This window comes from Anas acuta, chromosome 7 (genome assembly GCF_963932015.1).
Source record: "Anas acuta chromosome 7, bAnaAcu1.1, whole genome shotgun sequence".
NCBI lineage: Eukaryota > Metazoa > Chordata > Aves > Anseriformes > Anatidae > Anas > Anas acuta.
Genome location: NC_088985.1, coordinates 14,962,114 through 14,988,298, shown reverse-complemented (window position 1 = coordinate 14,988,298; position 26,185 = coordinate 14,962,114). Strand labels below are relative to the sequence as shown.

The window sequence follows — 26,185 nt, the reverse complement described above, 5'->3', positions numbered from 1 at the left end:
ACTTATTTTGTTCTCTCCTCATTGATATCTCAGAAGTAACAGAGCAAATTTATAGTAATAGTAACAAGATGAGAAATTATTTATATTATTTGTACATGTTGCATGTAGACTTCTGTCGGCTATACATTGAAGCAGGCTCAGATTTATACTTTATAACACCCAGTTTAATCGTCTAAACTGTTGTTGCTGTAATGGAATAAAGCACTAAATTTTGAGTGTTGGAACTGATGACACACTTCCTTGTTAATTGGCTGCATCTGGAGTAGAGGACTTGATGAAACTGAGTACATACAGCTGTTTTTAGCAAGTCTGAAGTATTTAACTTCTTCAGTAAGACACCTAGGGGATGAACTAAAGACTGAAAGCTTTTGTGTGTCAAGTCATGGTCAAATAGGTAAGACAAAATTCCTGGCATCAGAAGGTAGACGTGAAAGTCTGGAAGAAAAGCTATTGTATGTGCTTGCTTTTTATTAAGTGGAATTATTTTGATAATTAAGCCATTATTTACCTTTTTTTTGGGTATGTCTGAGAAAATTGATTAGGCAAATACTGTTGATGATTTGTTTAACAATTTTTAAAAGGTTTAAGTCATCAAAAACAGAGGTTGGTCTACAGTATGTGGCTGTAAACTGCATTTGTTAAAGACTTCTAATGTTATTTTAATCTCTTCGGTTTAGGAATTCAAGGCAGTCAAATATGTGCACTTGTTATGTGATTCCTTCAGAAGGCAAGATTTTTTTAAGTTCAAAGCAATACTGAAATGATGTGGTAGTTGAAATCATACGAAGTCCTCAGATATTTCCCTAAAATATTTTCTTTGAAGGAAAAACACGTTCATTGGAATTCAGATATATTTTTAGTTTACTCTTTTTAACTTAAAAAACTCTGATTTAATGATTTAAAGAAGTAGTGGTTTTCTAGGTGCAGCTCTTAAAATAACCAAATTAAAATTTTCCTTTTTTTTCTTACAATATAAAATTTCATTAAAGGTTTCTTTTTTTAATTTTCTTTTTTTCTTTTTCTTAAACTACTATTATACTTCTCAATATTCTTCCTGTATACTCTATTGCCCCCTTTTATTTTTAGGGAAAAAACACTGTATAACCTGGAACAGATTGTTTTGTTTGTATGGGATCTTGTGTAGATTTGATTAACACTACACTGTCAAGTCTTTAGGGTCAGGGCAGATTGTATTAGAAGCATGACAAGTAGTTAATGAATTTGCATTGACTAATCCATACAAAGCTAAAGATTTTTCTGTCAGGATTAATGTCCAAAAGGAGTAGGACACACTATTTGATACATTATCTTACACTGAATCACACTCTTATTGGACATAAGATTAAAGAACTATGTTATTTTGTCTCCTTCCACAGATACACAACTGTTTTTTGCTATGATGCTAATGTATAGTCATTGCTTTAAGAACTCATTTAATCCTAAGTAATGTCCTGTTGCAATTCCTGTGTTTAAGATAGGTGTAGTTGCAGTAATGGGATAAATACCGAGTCTTGCAGATCTTCGTGTCATAATAGTTACTGCTGCTGTGTAGCTATTCAGATTATTACAAATGTTTATTTATGCTTTCTGGTTGAACAGAACTGTTGGTGATGGTATTTTTTTACTTTCAGTTGTTGTCCAGATAGGTTGGTTAATAAACAGCAAAAGAGTTGCTGTTTATTAAAAATTTAGTGGCCTAAATGGAATGAATACTTGGTGATCCTGTGTTATTTCTGGAAGCAGAGCTTGGCTGAAGTAATTGTTGGAATGTTTTTTCTAAGGAAATAGGACATTGCTAATATTTTGTCAAAATAGTAAGAAGAGAGAGGATTAAGCCCCAGGTTCTGAAGAAAAGGGGTTAAGGAAGATGTCTCATTGAGTTTAGAGCACAATTTTGGAAGCTATGTGAAATAAGCCAATGAAAAAATATATCATCATTGTTATTAGAGATGTCCGTTAAAATCCCAGTAAAGAAATTAGTCCACACAATAGCAACAAATCCTTAAAGAGAGCACAACAGGGGAGAGGTAGGGCAAGCTGTTCTCTTTAAGCATTTTTTCCCTTTATTTTTAAAAGTTGATTGCTTTGTTTAGGACTTAAGCCATGTAGCTGTCTGGCAAAAAGAGACATTCACCAGTTATAATGTGGCACCTTTAAATAGTGCAGTTTGTACTAGTTGTGTTTCAAAGAGGATAGTGAACAAATTGTGAACTCTTATTTACATCTTCATTAGTACCAGTTGTGTGTTATATAGAGAGATGGCTATGTTAAAAAAAAAAAAAAAAAAAATCCAAACAATGAATCAATAAGTACCGTGTTCAAAATATATTTTGAACTAAATAGCAAGGCAAACTTTAAATGGGGACAGAATAGCAAAATGCTAAGCAAGGAAACAGGTGACTTTTTTGATAAGTTAGGCTATTAGCTTGATAATTCTATAAAAATTATATTCAGGAAAAACACTAATTACTTAACTTAAAAATCAAGGCTTTGGGTTTATGGTAGTTAAATGAAAATGACATTTCCATTCTCTGTAATGGTCTTAAAAAAGAAAAAGCTAAAAAAAAATAATAATTACATTGTACTAGAAAGATTAGAAAGCAAAACAGGAAATAATGCTGCTCTATAAACTCATGGTGTTCATGCATATTTAACACTTCAGCACTGATCTTTCCAACTTAAGAGAAAAAAAAAAGTAGAATTGAACAAATTTCATAAAAATACAGTCAACAAGAATGTTCTAAGGTATGGAAAGAATTTCGTATGAAATCCTAAATGCAAACTAAATTTAGTGAGATATCTTAATCTGGAATGAGAGAACTGGAAAGGTGTGTGGAGAGAAGAATTATTAATAAATAAATAAAAAGAACTTTTTATTATTTCCGTGTGTGAGTATGAGTAATTCTTACCAAATCAAATATTCTGAAGTCCATGGATGACACCTCCAGCTCAGGGATTTGCCTGAGGCTTGATGAACGTAATGGAAAACTTTTTGGTTTAAAATTATTTTGTGAGAATTGGTAGTAGATGGAAGTTACTTTATCATGCATCTGGGTCCCTCTTCCTCTGTTATCTAAGAGAGAAAGTTCATATCCTGTTGTCGTGGTTTAACCCGGCCGGCAGCTAAACACCACTCAGCCGTTCGCTCACCCTCCCCCCTCCCTCTCTGGGACGGGGGAGAGAAATGGAAAGTGAAGACCGTGAGTTGAGATAAAGACAGTTTAATAAGACAGGAAAATAATAATAACAATAATAATAATATAATAATACAATGGTGATAATAGTACTACTAATAATAGTATGTACAAACAAGTGATGCACAATGCAATTGCTCACCACTCGCTGACCGATGCTCAGCCTAACCCCGAGCAGTCCGGCCCCCTCCCCCCGGCTAGCCACCCCTATATATTGTTTAGCATGACGTCAGATGGTATGGAATACCCCTTTGGCTAGTTTGGGTCACCTGTCCTGGGTCTGTCCCCTCCCAGCTCTTACTGCACCCCCAGCCTGCCTGTTGGCAGGACAGAGCAAAAGGCTGAGATGTCCTTGGCTTGGTATAAGCACTGCTCTGCAACAAATAAAACATCAGGGTGTTATCAGCACTCTTCTCATCCTAAGCCAAAACACAGCATTCCACCAGCTACTAGGAAGAAAATTAATTCTGTTCTAACTGAAACCAGGACACCTGTGTAAGAGCGTTTGTAATGAAGTCCTTTTGCTTTGTCTTCCCGTTTTAAGAGAGAGCTATATCTTTTAGTTCAACTAGTTAAGTTGCTCTTTGAGAAATGTTTTGTTGTCCAAGGCTCAAGTCTAGTTTACTCTCTGTATGAAGTCATTGCACAGAAAATGTCTGGCAGTATCTAAAAAAGCTTGAGTAGTCTCAGTGCTGCTTAAAAGTATCCAGAAGAATAATACGATAATATAAAGAATAAAAATTAGTTCATGAATAATATTCGCCTATAAGATAAGAGCAATGTGAGGTTGTAAATTAATATTTAGGGCACATCCTTCAAAAGTGGAGAATACTAAACGTGATTTACCTTGCTAGTAAAGCTGTTGGCTGTGCAGATTACATTCATCATTATCACTTATTACAGCCATCTCAAGATGAATGTCACTGGCTGACACCAACCGTTTGGTTCCTGAGGTGAATGTAATCGTACACCCCTCGTAAATACTGCTCACTTATGTCTCCTGCCGTCTTATTTTTGATCAACTCTCTGCTGTAAATACCAGCCGCCTACTTTCATACCACATGGTACATCATGGTGCATTTAGGTGTTGTATATAAGTGCTTTCACAACCGCTACAGCTATTTTAAACTGGGGATAGATCTCTGTAACTTAGATAAATCAAACGGAAACTCTCTCTTCAGGGAGAACTCTAACATTTCCACTATCCAAGAGCTTGCTTAGGCTCTTATATATGTGTGCTCATCAGTTTCCCATTCATGGCCATGGAATTCATCTATGCCAAATATTCTCTTTTTATATTCTCTAAATGTTGGTGAATTATTTTTATCACTTTTTCCTCGATTGCTTGTATGTGTAGTGAAATCATTCCTTGTGCATCTCTTTATTCTTCTGTTTTGCCTGTGGCTTTTCAAGTTTGATGTTTTTGATAGTCAATTGAAATAATACTGTTTGTGAATCTGAAATATCAGTTCTTGCAGTGTATTGGTGAAAACTTCATAAAAATCTTACAGAATCTATATTCGGGTTGGAGTGCAAGGAGTATGAATTTCATCTGTTATTCAGAAGAGATCGTTTAGTTTCATGGGATATTCAGAAAACTTGTGTGTTCTTATCAGGATGCCCTTTTCAAGATTCTGTTGCTATTTCTTTAACAAGAATAGGGAGGGGAGAAAAAAAACTTAATAGAACTGTTGTGCTGCATCGGAATACTACAGATAATATTGCTATTTGCGTTCTTTTAAGCTACAGATATAATTGAGGCAAATGAGGTAATGATAGTGGTGCCCCATTAGAGCTCCAAGGAGTTTAAGAGGAAGGAGCGCTCAGAAGTGTAGTGGTGGCAACAGTTTTAAGTGCTTCATTAAGGAAGTGAAGCAGTACTTAGCTTTGCCGTCAGATTCAGAAAGATTTCTGTTTAACGCATGGCATACTGTATTTTCGATATAAATCTGTGTAGTCGCTAAATATCTTTTGAACATATTTGATTTCCATCTAAATAAGATTTCTGTGTGGTTAGGAAATAATTACTTAAATGGGAGATCGTATCCACACCTTAGTCTTCTGCAGTATGGCATTTTTGCATATTGGGAAGCAGGGGGAAACAAATTTGGAGTGTTAAGCAATTGTGTGCTGCCATGCTGGAGTGGTGCTAGTGGAGAAGCTGTAGTTTCCTTGTCCTCATCTGTCCACTCTGTATCTGCCTTCTTAAGTGCTCTCTGTAGTTTAAAATGTTCACTCTCTCAGTCACTGTCTGTTATGTGGTGCAGACAATTGGAGTATGGTTTTATATTAATAAATATGTGGTAAGACTCCTACTGCTTTCCCATGTGGAAAGCCATTATCACATGCTTCGAAGACAAATACTTGTTTGTATTTCTTATGCTGCATTTTATTTTTCCTCTAGGTAATCAAGCAGCAAAAACAAAAATTAAGTCTGGATTTAGATGTCATGAAACGGTGACAATGCAACTGAAAACCTCCTTTGGCATATTGCTCTGCACCACCAGGTATGAGGTATGGTGTGGTGGAGAAGAAGAGTCTAGCTTGCTTCACAACTCTTGTCTGGAGCTGCCTTATTTCTCAAGGTAATCAATGCTTCAGTCCACAGATCAGTGGTAAGAATACAACTGTTAGCGTGGGGACAGATGAATGCATGTGTAACACTTTAAGTTCCCATCAGCTGTACATTAATCAGGATGAGACAATGAAATTCTACCCCCAACTACATTTGTTCTCTCATTTTGGTCATTGCAATCACTTGTTAGCTGGCCCATCAGCATGGTGAGGTTGTAATGCAGAATGCAGTCAGCCAGGGGTCAGTAATTACAAAGCCATAAGTTGCCACATCTTGTAGCTTCACAGGTTGTTTTGTTGTTAGGAAAAACGTCTTTACTGGTAGTGTAGTGCAGCAATAGAATAGGTGATCCAGAGAGTTTGGGCAATTTGCCTGAAGGCTCATAGAACTTGCCTAGACAATGCAGTTGACCTGATTTACTGTTGTCAGTAGTCTGTTGTGAGGAAGCAGCGGCAGCTCTCTACCATGGAAGCGGTGGGGTCCACCAGCAAAAAAAAAAAAAAAAAAAAAACAACAAAACACTGGAGACCTCACATCTTTCTTGGCTGTTGTGGCAGATTAGTACTATAGATGTTTAGCTATGTTGTACAATGTATTTCATAAAATCATAGCATATCCCAAGCTGGAAGGGACCCATAAGGATCATCAAGTCCAGCTCCTGGCACCGCACAGGTCTACCCAAAAGTTTAGACCATGTGACTAAGTGCCCAGTCCAATCACTTTTTTAAATTTGAACAGGCTTGGTGCAGTGCCTACTTCCCTGGGGAGCCTGTTCCAGTGTGCAACCACCCTCTAAGTAAAGAACCTTTTCCTGATGTCAAGCCTAAACCTCCCCTGCCTCAGCTTAACACCATTCCCATGGGTCCTATCACTGGTGTTTACAGAGAATAGGTCACCTGCCTCTCCACTCCCCCTCACGAGGATGTTGTAGACCACGATGAGGTCCCCCCTCAGCCTCCTCTTCTCCATGCTGAACAGGCCTGGTGACCTCAGCCGCTTCTCATACATCTCCTCTAGGCCCTTCACCACCTTTTGTTGCCCTCCTCTGGGCACTCTCCAACAGTTCAATGTCCTTTTTGTACTGTGGTGCTCAGAACTGCACACAGTACTCGAGGTGAGGCCGCACCAGCGCAGAGTAGAGTGGGGCAATCACCTCCTTCAACCAATTAGCAATGCCATGCTTGATGCACCCCAGGATACAGTTGGTCCTCCCGGCTGCCAGGGCACACTGCCGGCTCACATTCAACTTGCTGTCAACCACAACCCCCAGATCCCTATCTGCAGGGCTGCTCTCCAGCATCTCATTGGCCAGTCTGTATGTATTGCCAGGGTTGCCCCGACCCAGGTGCAGGACCCAGCAGTATTTGATATATCTGCAATGAGTTACAAAAATAATTATTACTGCAGTTACTCTGGGTTGCAGAGTACTCATGAATTGTGTTTGTGTGGTAGCCCACTGGAGGATTCTTGTGCAGGTTTGCATTTGGCAACAAGGGCTGAGTATGAAAAGGGGCATGCAGAAAAGGGACATTGCAACATCTTTTACAAAATGGTGTGTTTTTTTTTCTTCCTGCTTTCAGACACATAGCAAATCAATATTCTAATCTGGATATAGAATAACCCATACTCTAATAGCTGGTATGATACTAATCATTTAAAACTGCTATAAGCGTCTGTGCACTTGTGGAAGTACATGCACACAAAAAAAGTGTGCAGCGCACTTGCACAACAAGTGTTAAACATACTGTAACATTTTTGACAGATTTCCAACAGATGAAAAGCATTAGAGCTGCCACTGAATGCGAGGCTGGTCTGGATAACCTCCAGAGATCTTTTCCAGCTAACGTTTCTATGATCAGTCTCTGAGTCACTCTTCAGGAAAAGCTGAGTTTTGTCATACTAGAATAAATTTAAGACTGATTTAAGATCAAAGGTAGTCAATTCTGTAGGCATTTTAAAACATTCAAACATATTAACAAGCAGCTGCTTACACACTAAGAATTCTTGTCTGTCTTATGGCTTCATAAAGCTGATGAGTGTCCATGCTTCTATTGAGGTAGAACTGATGAAGCAAGTACATGACTTGCTGTCTTTTTGAGACTTGCTTTAAAGATATATGAGGACTTCAGGGTAGGCACTTCTGTACAGTCCATGATCAGTGTCTATCAGCACAGTTGTTTTACAGATGAAACCTATTAAAATCCTTCATTACAAAGTAAACTCTATAGTATTGTGATGAAGGATCCAAGAAAAGAAATTTTATTTATTTATATATATATATATGTATATATTATATATATATAGATAATTATATATATATAAATAATTATATATAAAATTATAAATATTATAATATATATAATATATATAATTATATATATAATATATACGTGTATATATATATAAATAATATTAAATAAAACAGGGTACGATAATACAGGTACTAAGGCTCAAATTCAAGAAACTTTCTTATGCATAGAAGAATGGTGTGGGAGTAATTGATACCAATAATTTTTAAAATTGTGTTGCTAGGCTGTTTCCATAGCTCAGTGAAACATTTATTTTGTAACTAAATAGCACCATTGTAGCATCATTGTCAGTACTGGTTAATTACTATCATTAACAAATGGGCTAATTTCTTTTGGTTCAAACTCCTCTTACTGAGAAGGATTTAAAATACATTTTTATATATGTATATATAAACTTATTCATATTAAAAAAAAACAAACATAGAATAATATATAGAATATATTTAAATATACTATATAATAATGTTAGATTATATTTTCTGTTATATACTACATATAAATACAATTTTGTCTTTCTTTTAATGAGTTCTTTGTTACTAGTATCTATAATGACTTACTGAAGACTTCTGAACATCCTACAGATCCACTAGCTCTACTATATAGTGTAGCTTGACAGAGGGAATGCACACAAAGCTACCAGTAGAAAAGATTTAAGTGGATTTCACCACTTGACATCAAGCTATACTGAATCTAACAAAAACTCTATTGTAGGTCTTACTAGATTTTAGATGCATCATGGCTTAGATTCATGAGAAAATAGAGGATTTCAATACAGTGTTGTAAGAGGAGGCCGTGCTGCTAGAGGGATGGGAAATTTTCAAGTAAATCTTTATTTGTGGGGTCTTGGAGCAATATTTTACTGTCTAAAACTAGTTGAGTTTTGTTTTTTTAGAGCAAACTCAGTGTGCTAACTTGCACCATATTTTTTGTATGACCTTTCCTCTTATACCTTCTGAAAACAAAATGTTGCTAATCTAGACTGAGAATTTTTGCTTTGTATAATTTGACATAATGTGGATGGTCTAGTCCTGAACAGCATTGTTTTAATTTTTTGTTCCTTTCATTATGAGAGTTCATAGAATCATAGAATATCCTGAGTTGGAAGGGACCCTTAAGGATCATCAAGTCCAACTCTTGACACCGCACAGGTCTACCCAAAAGCTCAGACCATGTGACTAACTGCACAGTCCAATCTCTTCTTAAATTCAGACAGGCTCGGTGCAGTGACCACTTCCCTGGGGAGCCTGTTCCAGTGTGCAACCACCCTCTCTGTGAAGAACCCCCTCCTGATGTCAAGCCTAAATTTCCCCTGCCTCAGCTTAACCCCGTTCCCGCGGGTCCTGTCGCCGGTGTTAATGGAGAAAAGGTCTCCTGCCTCTCGACACCCCCTTACGAGGAAGTTGTAGACTGCGATGAGGTCTCCCCTCAGCCTCCTCTTCTCCAGGCTGAACAGGCCCAGTGCCCTCAGCCGTTCCTCGTACGTCTTCCCCTCCAGGCCTTTCACCATCTTCGTAGCCCTCCTCTGGACACTCTCCAACAGTTTAATGTCCTTTTTATACTGTGGTGCCCAGAACTGCACACAGTACTCGAGGTGAGGCCGCACCAGCGCAGAGTAGAGCGGGACAATCACCTCCCTTGACCTACTAGCGATGCCGTGCTTGATGCACCCCAGGACACGGTTGGCCCTCCTGGCTGCCAGGGCACACTGCTGGCTCGTATTCAGCTTGCTGTCTACCACGACCCCCAGATCCCTCTCTTCTAGGCTGCTCTGCAGCGTCTCATCTCCCAGTCTGTACATGCAGCCAGGGTTTCCCCGTCCCAGGTGCAGGACCCGGCACTTGCTCTTATTGAACTTCATGCGGTTGGCGATCGCCCAGCTCTCCAACCTATCCAGATCCCTCTGCAAGGCCTTTCCACCCTCATTCGAGTCCGCAACTCCTCCAAGTTTGGTGTCATCAGCAAACTTGCTCAAAATACCTTCTATTCCTACATCCAGATCGTTTATAAAAATATTGAAAAGTACCGGCCCTAAAATGGAGCCTTGAGGGACCCCACTGGTGACCGCCCGCCAGCCTGACGCAGCCCCATTCACCATAACCCTTTGGGCCCTGCCCGTTAGCCAATCGCTCACCCATCGTATGATGTTTTTATTTAGCTGTATGGTGGACATTTTGTCCAGTAGGATCCTATGGGAAACCGTGTCAAAAGCCTTGCTGAAGTCCAAAAAAATCACATCAGCCGGTTTCCCTTGGTCCACCATACGGGTGATCTTATCATAAAAGGAAATCAGGTTAGTTAGGCAGGACCTACCCTTCACAAACCCATGCTGGCTGGGACCAGTGACTGCTTTGTCCCCCAGGTGCGCCTCAATAAGTTTGAGAACCATCTTCTCCATGATTTTACCAGGCACTGACGTGAGACTGACAGGCCTGTAATTGCTAGGGTCTTCTTTCTGACCCTTCTTGAAAATCGGCACAACATTTGCCAGCTTCCAGTCTACCGGGACCTCTCCAGATTCCCAGGATCGTTGAAAAATAATTGAGAGAGGTTCCGTGATGACGTCTGCCAGCTCTTTCAGCACCCGGGGATGAATCCCATCCGGACCCATGGACTTGTAGGGATCCAGGTGGAGTAGCAAATCCCGCACACGTTCAGGGTCGGTTGGAAGTTTGTCATCCCCCCGTTCCGGTCCTCCAGCTCAGGGCACCCTGGGTCCCGAAGCCCATCATCGGCATTGAAGACATTCTGGAAGAATGTCTTCAAGACATCGGCATTGAGTTCCATTCTAGAAGAATATGGAAGTCTGAATCAAAAATACCTGAATTCACTGCATCCCAATTTGAATACAGTATCATCATATAGGTAGAAAAAAAAATAGATTGCACTTTCATTTGATTAGACTCATTTTTAAAAGCTAATATTTGGGTGGGGGAGTTGTAGGGATATGTAAAGACTTAATGTAAACTAAAATTGAAATAATATACTACTTCTTTCCTAGTGGAACTATATATTACCCACTTATGTTAATTTATGTTTTTTACAGACAGACATATTGAACTTGTAACTCATGTTGGTTGTTCTTGTACTGTCTGTGTAGCAATTTGAAAGGGGAATGCATTTCTCTTGGTCCATCAAGGGAGTTTGTTGCTGCTACTTTTCATCAGTTCACACAAACTGCCAAAACCAATGTCTGTCTTGCCCTCCTTAAGTCTAATGCACTTTCTTTTTAAACTCTGGGGATTAGACAAAGCTTTTATAACTGGCAGCATGGCAGAGCAAGGGAAGAAGGCAAGGAAGGAAAAGAAAGATACTAAAGCTTCTTACTAAGACACTAGGACCATTGCTTTTCATCAGAGCTGCCCCTGTGAAATGGTGATCCTTCCAGCAGCCCTTGGAAAGTTGTACTCCACCACTAAATGGAAAACCACAATTATGCTCTGGTGGATGTTCCAGATTACAGTATTTCTTATTTTCACTTTTTACAGTTTCAAATAAATGTCTCCCTTGTTTCTTTCTGCCTTACTGGTCCCAGAATTGCATTCACACGAGTGAAGAACTCCTTATGTTCACAGCTCACAGGTTTGCTGGGCTATCTGTTTCTGTTATGCCTTTTTCTACTATCATGGGAAGTCAATATTTCATCATCTCTTTCCTCTGAAATCCAATCTTCTGCCTGCCTGTCTCTTCATTTTCTGAATTTTAGAATCAGGGTGGATTTTTTTTTCAGCTTGCTTATTTATCCATGAACCAACTCCTCCTCCTTGTGTTACTGCTTTTTCCATCAAAAGTTTCAGTCCTTCTTATAACACACATTTAATTCTTCTGCTCCTGACTAATTCCTTATTGGAAAAAGTAACATCTTGATGACACTTTGCTCATAGAGACTAATTGCTCAAGTGCCTGCCACATGCTATTTTATATTCTTTAGCCCATCCTATTTCTTTGGTATTTCTCTACCTACGATTAACTGACTCCTCAAAGGGGAAAAAAATAAATATATATATATATATCTAAATGTACACATTTAAATACTTTTTTAGTTTTCAGGTCTTGCATATGTATTTGAGGGACTAGACTAAAAATCAGAAATAGGTATAGGCTGTGTACCACAGATACTTATTAAGGTCCCTCCTTTCTTGGCAGGTACTGACAGAGTTAAGTGAGATCTCCAAATTATGTATTCAACACATGGGCAGGGTTAGGAATCTCAAAACAGCACCTACAGCATATACTATCCTCAGTGGGGATAAAAATGCTGTCGAAAATTCAGGAGAGGGGGGTGCCTGACTTATATGGAAATACATGTCTCCATAATGGATATGTAGATAGAGTTTCAAACCCATTCTTTCCACCTCCACAGAGCTCACTGTTTCTTTGCCAGAGCCCTCTAGGAGTAAATATTTAGTCCTGCATAGGGTTTTCTAGTGTGCACACTCCTGGCTGTGATGACATATATTTTGCATAAAATAGTTAGAGATTCATGGGTGTACTGGGAGAACACGATCCTTCAGCTCTGAGACTCTGGTTGCAAGTGGGAGAAGGTGTCAGGTTTCAGTCCCAGACTCTGCTCAAGGACTATCCTTTACAGGAGGCAGGTGAAGACATTTGTCTCAGCTGATTGTTACGAAAAGTTGGGGGGGTGGGGGGGCAGGGAGGGGAGACAACACCTGACATATACAGGAAAGTCTTGATGGTTTTATTCTAATTAGTTAATTTAACTACTTAATTCCATAAATCAAAAAACTGTGATACAACCTATGACTGTAAAAAACGCATTTCTTCCCTAAGGAGTTGCCCTTTTGTAGGTGTGATCTATAAAACACATCACAGCAATCCAGCTTTTAGAATTTACAACTTAAATATTCCGTGAGGTTAAATGAATTGGCTGTAGCTGTAGTGGTGGTACTCTGGCATTACTCTCCATGCAACTGTAAAATCACTTCAGACTGAAGACAAGATACTTGCACCATATTTGAAGTTTAGTCCTTTTTTCTCTCCTTCCCAGAAACCTTGGTTAACATCCCATGATCTTTAAACAAAGATTAAAAAAAAAAAAAAAAAAAAGTAATGACATAAAATTAAGATCCCTCTGAGAGCAGAGTAAGGCAAGATTTTAAAATATCAATGCTTATTTACTTATTCAGGATGAGTTTTGAGTGCAATGCAGAATTGATTGTAGGATAGGAAAGACTGGTAAGATTTGAAGGTCTGAATTGATGCAGTAATGTGACAGAATATAAGCACAAGTTAGTAAGTTCTCTACTAGTTTTCTTTGTGAAGATAGCATTTTTTTTTTTTTCTCTTTCAGTATTGCAGCACCCTTTTACAAGTCTGGTTTACACTGTATTCTTTATTAATTCACCAATTTTGCACCAGTGCAAGCAGATTGGTTTCAGTAGAGTATATTATGATTTACATTACTGAAGGACAAAAAACTTTCGTATACAAAATAAATTTTACTCAGTAGATTTTGCTTTCTTGTTGTCACTTCATGTAGTATACTGTCTTTTTCAGTAATCTTTTAATTTCTCCATTTTTATCCTTACCTGTGTGTTTACTGACAGCTGTTTCATTTGTTCGGAAAGTGTGAGAATAGCTGAAAGACTTTTATTCCTTCACTTTCCCTTTCCCACAAGTAACAGTTAAAGCACTAGCAAAGAATGAGTAAGAATAAAATGTTAAGAGAAATATACAGATGGATCTCTATAATGGTCTCAATAGTTCCAAGATAATGGTGCTGTTAGATCCACATCAGATCATGCTTGCTGATAAGTAGTCAGTACAATCTGTCTGCTGCTGTGAGATCATGTATGAGGAAAAAGGATTGTTTTTGCTTTCTTTAAGTAGCCTTATTTACATAGCTATTTTCTCCTCTGTAAGTAGCAGAGCTGTGAGAATTCTTTTAATGCACAAATTTTTTAAAAGACTGTGTTGCTACCCAAACTTCTATTTTTTTCTTTAGTAGTAAGCAGCATCCATTTTCTCCTTGTATTGCAGATCCTTTTTCCGTATTTTATTGACTTCACGCCTTTATCTGAATCAGCACAGCTTTTAATGTAACTTGTAAGCCTGTCATTAGGGACTTGATGGAAGCATTCCTCAAATTGTAAATAAATTATACTTTATGTACAGCCATTATCATCTTTCTCTGGGGGTTTCAATGGCTCCAAGCTTTTGTGGTATAGACCATATCCCTTTAGGCAAGATATCCCTTCAGGATATTTCCCTTCAGGCATGATATGCTGGTTGTAGTCATTACAATATTACTTTGATTATTCTCCAAATTACCCCTCATTACTGTACATTTTCTCTGCTTTTCTCATTACAGATATAAACATCGTGTGTCTGTTGTGTTTTCAGTCAGTCTTTCATTCAACTCTGTAATATACAGCTTCTCTCGGTAATTTTTAATGGATTAAGAAAAAAGAGAGACCCAATTTCTTGCTATGTATGTTAAGTTTAAAATACAGGGAAATCAGAATATGGCTTGTTATTTAATTTAGAATTCAGCGTGCTTAAGTAACTAATCAGCTGCAGTAGCATATTATAAAAGACGTCTTTACTTCCTAACAGAACTATATTATGAAATAGTCCTTGCCCTACTTCTTGATTGTCAACTGACCTGGGCTCTTTCAAAGCTATAATAAGAGAAGTGAGTTCCAGAGTTGAAGGGCCTTTGCTGAGAAATTCCTGTCAACATCCCCTGACATTTATATTTAGGGACTCAAGTGTTGCAGCTGACCTCAGCTGTCATGGTGGAACAAGGGGAGAAGTAGGTTACTTAATTACAGTCATTCAAAACCTTGACAATGCTTAACAAGTTCTCTGTTATGATTCCCATTGGGTTTACATGATTTCATGGACATGAATGCTATTGTCTGTTACATCATGTCCTATGGGAACATGCGAGGATTTATTATACAGAGAAAAATTTGTATGACAGCATCTTGAACTGACATATTCAGAAATGTCTTATGACCTTAATGACTTCCTTTTTAGTTCTTTTTAATACAAAAGATATACCCCCAGCATATACACATAACAGATACAATAAACTTGTGTCAATACTGGTCTATAATTACTCTACTTTTTTTTGACTGTTGAAGATTCACAGTCTCCATTTAAAAATATTTTCTTTCTTTAGTGCCTACTGTAGAAGACTATAAGTGTCAAGTGTTCCTCTTGTCATCGCTTTTCATAACCTCATAGGTTAATCTTCATTTTCAGCAATCTCTTTACTCACTGTCCACATATAATGTAGCTTTTCTTCTGTTTCCACGGAAGACATTATCCTTGTATTTGAAGTTGTGTTCCAAGGAAGTCATGAAACTAGAGTCTTGGGTAAATTCTTTTGGAGGAGTTTGGGTTTTACAAAACTCCCGGGACCTACAGGTTTTCTGTGAAATATCATTAACCAAATAATTACTTCTGTACATTTTTTTCCCTCTATTTTTTTAGTGTTTGATCCTGTTGTAAGTTTTCAGCAGCATTAGCTATACTTTCAAGCTTTCAGAAAGAAGCTTGATACCACATGAAATTTCAACATTGTTCTTCTGAAGATGACCAAGTCCTGCTTTGTATAACAGTCAGGCTGTGTAGCTTATAACATTATTGTAACAGAAGTTAATTGTTGAAGTATATCTTTTCTTACTCTTGTGTGAGTAGTAACTGAAGGGTACTAGTGGTCTTAAAAGTACGACCAGTGGTCATGAAAACAGAGCCTGAATTCATCTATGAGATAGAAAGTACCACACATCTCTCCAAACTTTCAGTAGCTGATGCGAAATTTACTAAAGCAAAGTCAGAAGATACGAAGCACGAAGATGCATGTCAATCAGTGGAGATTTGTGTACTCTCACATTATTTTTTATTTTTCACATTACCTCTATGTGGTTACATCCAAGAATTTGACAGACTATTCTGCTACTATGCTGCAGTAGCAGAGAGCTCTGATTGGAGGAAGAAAGATAACTTCAAAAAAATAAGCAAATAAAGCTCTTGACATCTTCCTGTGGAACTTAAAAGAAGTTTAAGCAAAGGTATAGTTCTAAAGTACACCTTTAATTTTAAAACCAGCTTTTTTCTCAGTCAAACCTTTGGTTCTTTTTAAGTCACAAGTCTCACAGAGCTTGCGAGAACATAATTTGTGAGGCTTCTGAAATTTCATTTATGGGACCAAAACATTCAAACAGTATTCTGGAGGGGCTCAGGCCACGGGAGAAATCTGCCCTGGGGATATGCTTAGTGATTACACCTAACAGAGCCTGAACTGCCTGGCAAGATAACAAGATAAGCAGGTGTTTATTCTATGTAAACTCTGAAAAGTTAGGGACTTTATTCTTAGTTTTTTGATTAGCCATCTTTGTATCTCTCGGTAGTCCCGCATGTCATTTAATGACAGTTCCTGAATGCTCCTGAATCTATGGCAGTGCTTCAGGATCACTTTGGTTTGGCAGGTAACAGATGCTTGGTCCCAGCTTTATCCCAACACAAGCTGATTTTTATGCTAATAATATCAGGTTATTTTTCTTGTTAGTTTTCTCTTTTTGAAAAAAACAAAACAAATAAAAAAAACCAAAAACAAAACAAACAAAAAAATAAACAACTAAAAGGATATCCTACAATCAAAACCATATAAATTACATTAAAAAATATACCTGTTGCTAATATCTACTTGGTTTCATTATAGATGACCCTGCTGAAAGGGATTAATAAATGTTTACACACAAATACGCATTTATATATGTCTATAAAATAAAAAATAGTGTTCTGAGGGCTTGTTCTGTCACTTCAAGGTACAAAATCATCTAGAATACAAGTCTAGATTGTGCCTTAGATGGAACAAGATTTAGGAAACAGAAACATGAGTTTGTTTGTCTCCATAACCTTTGTTTTTGACAAGATGATGAAATATCATTTGTAGCTTTGGAGAAATTATGAACTACGGTGGGGGGGGGGAATCAAACAAACAAAACATCTTAAAATAGCAGAATTATTTGAACAAGAACTTTAAGTAAACATACATAAAGCATCACACCAAAAGACTCATTATTGAAAAGATTTTTCTCCAATATGCGTTATTCAAATCTTCCTTTGTGTTTTAGTTTTTGATCTAAGTTTTATTGTAGCAAGAATTTAACTTTTATTTATATACAACTGTCAGGAAACTTATGTTTCTTTTCACACTAATCCTTCTTATTGGTGAGGGCACCATTCAAATGAAAATTAAAATATTGTCTCTTGATAGAGACAGTAATTGTCATCACTGATAATTATGAACTACCCAGAGGAATTCCTGCCTAGCAATCAGGAAATGACTCAATTTTAATGTTATCTATGCCTATTACAAACCTGAAAGGAATACCTCATACACTGTCTTCTATGATCTGTGTGATATCACAAATGCAAGTTTCTGTCTTCTCAGAGCTAATGATTAATGAAAAATATGCTGCTTAATTTTAAGAAGAGTAGCTTTGTTGTTTGTTTGTTCGTTTTTTAAGTTATCGGAATTTGCTTTTTCCCCCCCTTTAGAATGGTGTGCTGTCTTGTCGGCTTTAATTTGCATTTAGAAATAGATCATTTTACCTCATTTTTTTTTTGGCTAACTTGAGGTGGAGTTTCAATCATCATATAAAATGAGAGCTCTTAGTCATGTTTCAGAATTAATATATAAAAACCTGTCTTCTCCCAGTGATCTTTTTCATACGTGCATGTACTGTCAGATTATAAAGTAATTCAAGATTATTGAAACATGGTCAGGTTGATTAACAACCAACAATTAAATCATTTCCCACTGAAAGATCTTAATGCTTCTAAATTCTTGCTATTGGGTTGTACAGATCTAGAACCTATAACACAGACTGCCACCATGGATGTAGAGAATAGTGTTAGCTGTACTTTATCAAACTCCAGCAGAGCATCCTGGAACACCATGGAACGCCATATATCTGCCTATGATTCTATCTAGAGAATCTTTTATGAGAAACATTTAAGTAAAATATATCAAAATAATAATGTGATTATATCAATGGAAATTTCATGCTACAATGGTAAGTTTGTACTCAAATAATAAATTTTCAGTTTGCCAGAAAGCAAATTGCACAGGTTTACTGATGTGTATGTGCTCTACCGAATTATGCAAAGTAACTAGCACTGATGTGAACCTTTTGTGCAACATAAACTAATCAAGATAAGAATACAACTGTCAATTGGTGAAGAGAAACATACATCATAAAACTTAATGTTGAAGAATTACAGTAAATGCTGCACATAGTACTGTATATCATTACTACATTTACATTACATTTGCTCTCAAGGCAAATGTGATTAGGAATCCACTGTTAAAATGTTATCCTTTCCTATTTCCTATTTGGGATTGTGGGAGTAGCCATCTGTTTAAATTTTTTACTGCCTGTTGAATAAAACCTTAATCAAGCACTGAGGTATTTAAATGAATTCTGTATTTTTTAGCTTGTCCTGTTACAGTTCAAAGTCTGATAGATTTAAGACATAGAAACAAAGGTCTTCTGTCATATACAGCCTGGCCAGCATTGTGGCAGCGCTGCAAACTTCCCCGTCTGATCTGTCAACCTCTGGAGGGCATGACGCTCAGCAGCTGATAAAGTGCCCTATGCTGAAACCAAAATTATGGGTTCTAATGAACCTCAGAAATGCTGCTGTCTTTGAAATGTGACTCCCCGTCCAGTGAGAAGTGGGCTGTTTTCACAATATTGAACAGCCACTAGATGATAATGACCTTCAATAGCTACAGCTTAGGGCTAGATCTGAGTTTGATACTAAGAGGTGAAAAGCTTTCAGATTCAGTACCAGTCCCTTGAGCCATTTAGTCCTCCCAATGACTTATTTCTTGGTAAACATAAATCCCCTTTGTCCTCATAGTGCTTGTTACTCTGCAGCAGCTTTTGTACAAGCTTTGTATCACATCTGTATGATTTTCTGTTGGTTTGAACCCTAGTCTGTTCTCATTCACATCATCCGAAGGAAAAAAAACAAAAGTGCTATTGGTATGAGAACTTGCTTCAAAGTCCACTGATGTCAATTAGCTCCAGCTTTGCTGGGCTTTGAATCTACAATGAAAGGAATTTGTGCAGCTGTGTATTCTTCCTTTTCCTCAGTGCAATCCACAGCTCAAGCTCAGCATTGCAGTGCGTGTCTCGGAAGCCTAACTGGTTACGTTCAATTCAAATGTATTGCCAATTTTGTCAGTTAAAGTATATCTTTAAAGCGATGTGTGCACAAGTGGTAAAAATAATCTCTCAGTTCTACTAACAGATCAGATTTTCTCATTAAGACACATAAAGCGTGCTGCCTGGGATTCTTCTTTCCTCCTTGTAACTTCTGTCTTCCTCTTGATTGAGTAGGTCAGTAATGTAAACTGATAAACCACAGAGAAAAAAGATGTGGACGTGAAGACTTTCATCATCCTCATTACTTTAGAATGGCCTCTGCTGAAACTATCTATTCCTACATGCTTACACAGCTTTGTTTGATATTGAGTATTTGTTAAACATTTTCATGATAGTTATAAAATAAGGTACATAATGTGCACATGTATACTTGGGACATGTTGTGATACTGTATGGTTACGCTAGTTACGAAGTTACAGATCTAAAGCATCTTTGAAATCATGTTTGTATAGAATATTTACTTACCTGGAGTAGGACCTGTATGTGTAGATTGGCAAATATAGAATCGTGTTTTTTTTCCTTCAAACATCAAAGTCACTTTTGTTGTTGTTGTTATTAAACAACTAACTTATCATTACTGTATTTAGACTATACTTTGTCTCTGCACATTTATTCACAATTTTTAACTCCTGTTACAAAGAAATTAATTCAGGTCCATTCAAATATAACTTGGCTTGGAATGTATATTTAATATATATTTATACTGATGTACTTGATTATAAGGCCCCAAGTAGATTGCAAGCATGATCATAATAAGAATATCAGCCATAAAACATTGTGTGCCTTTGTTGTTGTACTTTAATTCTGTTAATCGCCCTAGGTAAAGATTAGCTGCTGTTGTCAATTTAATTCAGCCTCAAACAAAGCAACAAGGTCACTTTTTTCCTTTTTTCTTTCTTTCTTTTTTTTTTTTTTTTAAACAAACAGGATTGAGTTGTCATGTAGTTCTAATAGGCAGCACAGGGAATCATTAGTCCACCTCAGCTCCCTGACTGATGGGCATTTCACTTCAGTCATCTGACTGAGCACTAGTGGCCCACTACTATTGACACCATGTCAGAGCTGAGAGAAGATGCCTTAATCGGCTCAGACACTCTCTGCATTGATTTGACAAGTTGCTGTAATGACCTTCTTGTTTTTCTGAAGGATTACTGTTTACCCAGGGAGGTGCTGCTGAGTGCATGTACTGCATTGTCATGGAAACTATTATTGTTGCATCTTGATCCCATTAATGCTGTGGTGTGTGACACAGATATGAGAAGCTGAATATTTCAATGAAGCACAATCCACCTCAATAATACTAATCACTGACCATTCATCGGGCTTACAAAATTTGCAGCTAATTCTGCACAGCTTGGCCAACAGGAGTTAAAAGGCCATAGTGATTTAGGGTACTGACTCATCTTGTCTGGCTATTTTGTGAGGCCCAGGTAGCTCCTTAACTTTAAAGGAAGAAAGTGCCACTGCTTGTTTGTTTGTTTTCTGTTATGTGTTTTTTTTTTTTTTCTGACATAAATAGTTTGCCAGAAATTTAGGATATTTTGTATTTGAAGGAAGAGAGAAAAAAAACAAAACAAAACAAAAAAAAACAGTAGGAGAAGAAAATACTCCTCACATAAAAAATATGAGTACATGAATAACCACCAAAGAAAAGGTTTCTTTTTTTTTTTTTTTTTTTTTTTTTTTCTCCTCCCTCTTTCCCAGGGTGGGTGAGGAAAGAGGAAGTTATTTGGTGTATGGGAAACTTTCTGGATCACGTTGGAAGTGTAGCAGTCTATAACTAATGTACTGTTTATTCCCCTATTTCCTTGTACCTTGAATATAATAGCAACATAAGACATACCTCACATGTTATAACCTTATATTCTCCCTTTTCCAGAACAAGCATAGTTTTCCTCAGCCATTTTCTTCTGGCATTTGTTATATGAGTGTGTGGTAGTCTGATCTTGTTGTCTCTAGAAATTAATTTCTTAGTACACCACATTTGGCAACAGGCTGAAACAAGCGTGGTCTCACCAGTGATTTTGACAAAAAACAGTGAAAGAGCCACTGATAGGAAGCAAACAGTCCTAACAGGTTAGTCTGTAAGATGTGATAGCTGATTTCTTGGAAAAGACAGTATAGCAGGCTCCCTTGCAGGCTAGATCTAATGATTAAGCAGCAACAGAAGTGGTTGTTCTGACAAATTTGAGCAATTTCCTGTTCATTGATTTTTGATGAGAAGAAAACCCCCAACGTTTTTTACGTGAAGAATCATCTTTCATACATGGCTTAGTAACTAGGAAATATTGTTGGAAAACATGTCAATAGAAGATGAGCTCTTAGCCAGTGACCATAAGCTGTGAGTGAAAGAATGATGCTATAGAAGTAGCACTTTAGGAAAAAGGGGGTTTATTTGAAGATTAAGATTTATTTCAGTTTTATTCTCCATTCCTCATTTCACATGTTGCAAGGACACCCAGGCTTAGAATCTGTTATGTCTTAAGATGTCTAACTGAATTAGATGGTGAAATCAGTGCCTAGCTGTAGTAACACTCACCATTTCTATTAATTCAATCCAATGTACAACTATCCAGTTATCAGTAGTAGCTTGGGTTATTGACAGATGCGTCTTATTGACTTCTGTGTTTAACCTAATGAATAATGAGATGCCTTTCACCATATTTGAGAAAGTACTGAGTAATGTTTCTTGCACCTTGTCATTGGTTTTCATCTGATCACATAGTCAGTAATCCATCTGCTTTGATCCTAAATGTTCTTGGTGAGATACTGTCATACAGTTCCTTGGCACTTTACTGCATGGTATATTGTACCAAATGTTCTTCGTGGCATTCTCCTTTTAGAAAAATGTGCAAAAATCACAATTTTTGAAGGTTTATTAGCCAAGCTAGGAAGTTTTTTTTACAGTAATGTCTGGAACTGCAGACGCAAATATCTAAAGGTTTTTTCATTGATCAGCTATTTCAAATGATGTACTAACGTCAAATATGGTTATGATTACGTTTCCTTTTTTTTTTTTTTTTTGTGGAGAGGAATAAATCCTTCACAAGTATAGAATGGCCTGAAATCTTCTGAGAAGAGCTATTCTTGAATAACAGAATTAAAATACAGACAGAATACAGTTCCTGTATTTGCATTTAGGCCTGTTTCTCAGTGGCCTCTGGGTTTGTTCTCAATGTGGGAAATATGTCTTTTTGTGCTAAGGAAATCCTTTGTTTTAGGGCTCACTTGACCCAAAGTAAATTTATAAAATGACTTCTGGTTTGGAAAATATTTGTCAGGTTCACATTCTGAGCTTTTGTTTGCTTGGAGCTTCCTAGTCCTCTGTTGCAACAATGAAAATCATAGATTGCAGTAGCTCAGCATTACATAAGCAAGTATATCTTGCACTGAGTAAGCTGTGGAGCTAGGCAGGATCTGAGATACTAAGGAACACTGTATTCATTGCTTGACTTCTACACGTGTAAAAGTGTGCTTGGTTCCATTAGGCAGAAGAAATTATTTGACTGGGACAAGAAATGATTGTTTTATTTTCTGTCCAATGTACAGGCATCTGCTTGTTATGTGCAACAGGAAATAGAACTCAGGAATTCTTCCTTCCCTGATGCAAATCTAAGCTAATTTATGCCATGCACAGTTATTGCTTATTAAAAATACAGCCTCAGGTTGTCAACCTTAAATAATCAAGCATAAACAAATGTAATTATTACAATTTCATATTTTTAAATTCTCTAGAGATTAATCTTTTGCATTTATTAATGTGTTTATGTGCAAGATGTATACACAGCTCAAAATAAAATGTACTTCTATACAGCTATGTCAGACAGGAAAAGACCAGAATATGTACTATAGTAAAGTAGATCATATGGAGTTTGTTTAAGTAAATATTGAAATGATGGACTCCAGAAGGGATTCACTGTAAACCTGCTAATCGACAGTATGTTGTCTGCTGTAGCAATATACTAGTACCAATGATTCAAATTAAAGTGTGAGTGAATACAGGATTATGTGTCACTTTAAATTCAAACATCTGTAATTGATAACTCAGCATAATTGCAGAATACTTACATGGCACTAGAATGTTCCTTTAGCCAAAAGGGACACTGTGTGCAGCTGAAATAACACCTTAAGACATTGAAATTAAAAGTGGACCTAGCTTTATTTTATTTTATTTGTATTTTATTTTATGTTTGTATTTTATTTTATTTTCAAAATCCAAATTTGAATACCAATAAAATGCATTATGCATTTTTAGAGACTGCTTCAGTCCTCTCCTGGTAGGCTTAAATTGGGATCCTTGTTAGAGCTTGATAGGAAAGGGGAAAAAGGGTTAGGAAAGAGCTTGATAGGAAAGAGCTTTTATAAGAAAGGGGCTATCTTTCCCATTTAAACCAGACAGTAGGGTTGTATGGCCCTGGGTCTGCTTTGAGGTGACATAGTTCTCCTCTTGCTTCTTTAAAGGACACTCAATCTGAAACCAGTTTAACCAACTAACAAATAAATACTTGTTTAATATCCTTTTTGGAGACTTATAATACATGTATTTAGACCACTAGGACCAGATTTCTGCTACAATTTTAAAGCCAGTTCTATAACTAGTGTTGTGTGGAAAGACTCGGTCATGACAGCTAAGCAGTAATGTTTCAAGACTTCATACTTCACAAATTATCTCCAAGAGCTAAGAACTGAAACTTCAAGATGGGTCTGCTGAGATGTAAGGTCTGGGAAAACATCAAGACAAAGTTATCTGTTAAGCTTTCTTATTCTGTTGTGGTATTTCTGCATTTTATACAATCTTGCTGTTACTGCAGTTAAAAATAATAATCAAAAAAATACTGGTGGAGCATTTGATATTATGTTAGGTACGAAATGTGAACTTTAAGGGTTGCTTGACAAAAAAGTAACTTGACAGTGCACACAAAGTAACACAAACTGCAACTAGAGCAGCAGCTGCCTTGCATCTGAATGAGTTTGGAAGATGAGAAAGATGATTCTTCCTATATGTGTATTGTGAATTTGTCTCAACTAAGCAAGAATTGTAAATCTGTTTTTTTTTTTTTTTTTTTTTTTTAACCCCAAATGCATAGAAAGAGTTAGTGTATTTAAAAAGAAACAAAAGGAAAAAACAAAAACAAAACGACAGCAAAATAAAAGTCAATGGTTGTTTCTGAGGCACAGATCAGCTCTTGTATTGATTGTGTACTTCACTTGGCATGTCTCAGCAGTCATAAAGGTGTTCCGTATGCCTAGCAGTCTTAGAAGAGTATTGTTAAGCCAAGTAAGTATTCATGGAGCTTTTAAAGCTACTGCTTTTAAATCATGATCAGTCATATGATGCATCAGTTTTTGTGCCACTTTAAAACCATTGAGAATGGAAAATAGGCCACCACTAAGGGATTTCTGTTCGTGCTGGGGTATGTTAGACCTTATCTGCAGCCAGACTGTTAGAGATTAAGTTTATACAATTAAAAACAGATTGGACAAAGAACTTGTAAATATAGAGTGATGAATAAGTTTTTACTGGCAGGACAGTGGTCTACTTGTTGTAATTTCAGTGGACATTTGAGATGATTGCTTTTGTCTGTAATTTGTAATTTCATAGGCCCAGAATATTCAACATGAAGCCACAGAAAAGACAACGGAGGTTTTCTAAAATAAATCCCTCCTGTTTTATGCCAGAATTTGCATCAGCTGTAATGATTGGTCCCAGTCTGAACAGCTGCTTGTTGCTGGCCAACTGCTATAACAATTTTTTTCATATGAGATATCAACGAGACTTCCATTTTCTCCAGGAGAGGATGCATTTGTTTGCTGAAACCAGTATTTTCACATTTTCAAGCAGAAGTTCCAATTGCCAATCTGGTAGCATTAAAAGATTCTTTACCAGGATTAAAGTTTTAAGAAATATTTCACAAGAGATGATATAGACAGATTGTTCCAGGTATATGTTGCACACAAAGTATCTACTTTAATTGGTTTTAGATTTTCGTTTATGATGTTTATAATAACATCATAACTCTTGTTTCTCATAGCAGGGTACCAAATATTCTCAAAACTGAAGTCTGATCAGTTTTCATGTTGCTGTTTGCAATCAAGAATCCTGTAGCTATCCAACTTTTCAAAGTTGAATAACTATGAATTCAGCCAGTTTTTAATAGATGTATGTTCCACCATGCTTCTCAAAAGCTTTATTTCCCTTTTGTGGATCTTTTCAATTCCATTCTATTGTACTTCTGGAGAGGCAAAAACATACAATACTTCATGTGAGGGCATCCTATTGTGCAGCACAAAGAAGCCCCAGCTCTTCCAAATAATTTGCTTAGGTTTTTATTATTATTATTGTATATGAAATGCACTACATTTAGTAGTAATGGAAAATAAGAATTTCCCAAAGATATTTCTGTTGAAGTCAATTGGGAAAGTATAATCTGTTGGCAGTTAGGTGGAGCTCCTGGAGAGTAAGAATATGAGCAATTATTGCTCTGAATATTTAATTGAAAACGTAACATTTCTGGCACACTTGAAGCATTTGTTTAGCTAAGGGGAGTTGGACAGTGGTTTTTGTTTGGTTGGTTTTTAAGGAGAGGATATAAATAATTTATTGTTTAGCAGACCTGCCATGTTGCAATGAGAAGTTATTTTATGCTGCCATAGGGAAAAGACCTAGGTCTTCCTGTGTCTTTTAGCAGAGTGCAGCAATTGACGATTTTTACTATACAAAGCTTTATTTTTGTAATTCAAAAGGATGTTCTTTTTGGTTCTCCAAGTGTTTGAGTTTCTTTAATACCCTTTTACTAACTTTTTTTTTTTTACTTTTTTTTTTTTTAACTTTTTTACTAACTTTTTTTTTTTTTTTTAATCCTTGTTCCATTTTTCCTCCTGTAAAAAGGGCAGCAGAAA

The 26,185-nt window shown here is 36.8% G+C and overlaps 1 long non-coding RNA gene across 1 annotated transcript in view; it reads left to right on the top strand.

The window, feature by feature from the left end:
* The first annotated feature begins 270 nt into the window (after nucleotides 1-270).
* LOC137859627 (uncharacterized) overlaps nucleotides 271-26,185 on the top strand; it is a 68,785-nt gene continuing 42,870 nt past the window's right edge. Inside the window, exons 1-2 of the long non-coding RNA XR_011098422.1 lie at nucleotides 271-394; nucleotides 5,599-5,779. This is a non-coding gene — a long non-coding RNA (uncharacterized lncRNA). The remainder of the gene's footprint in view (nucleotides 395-5,598; nucleotides 5,780-26,185) is intronic.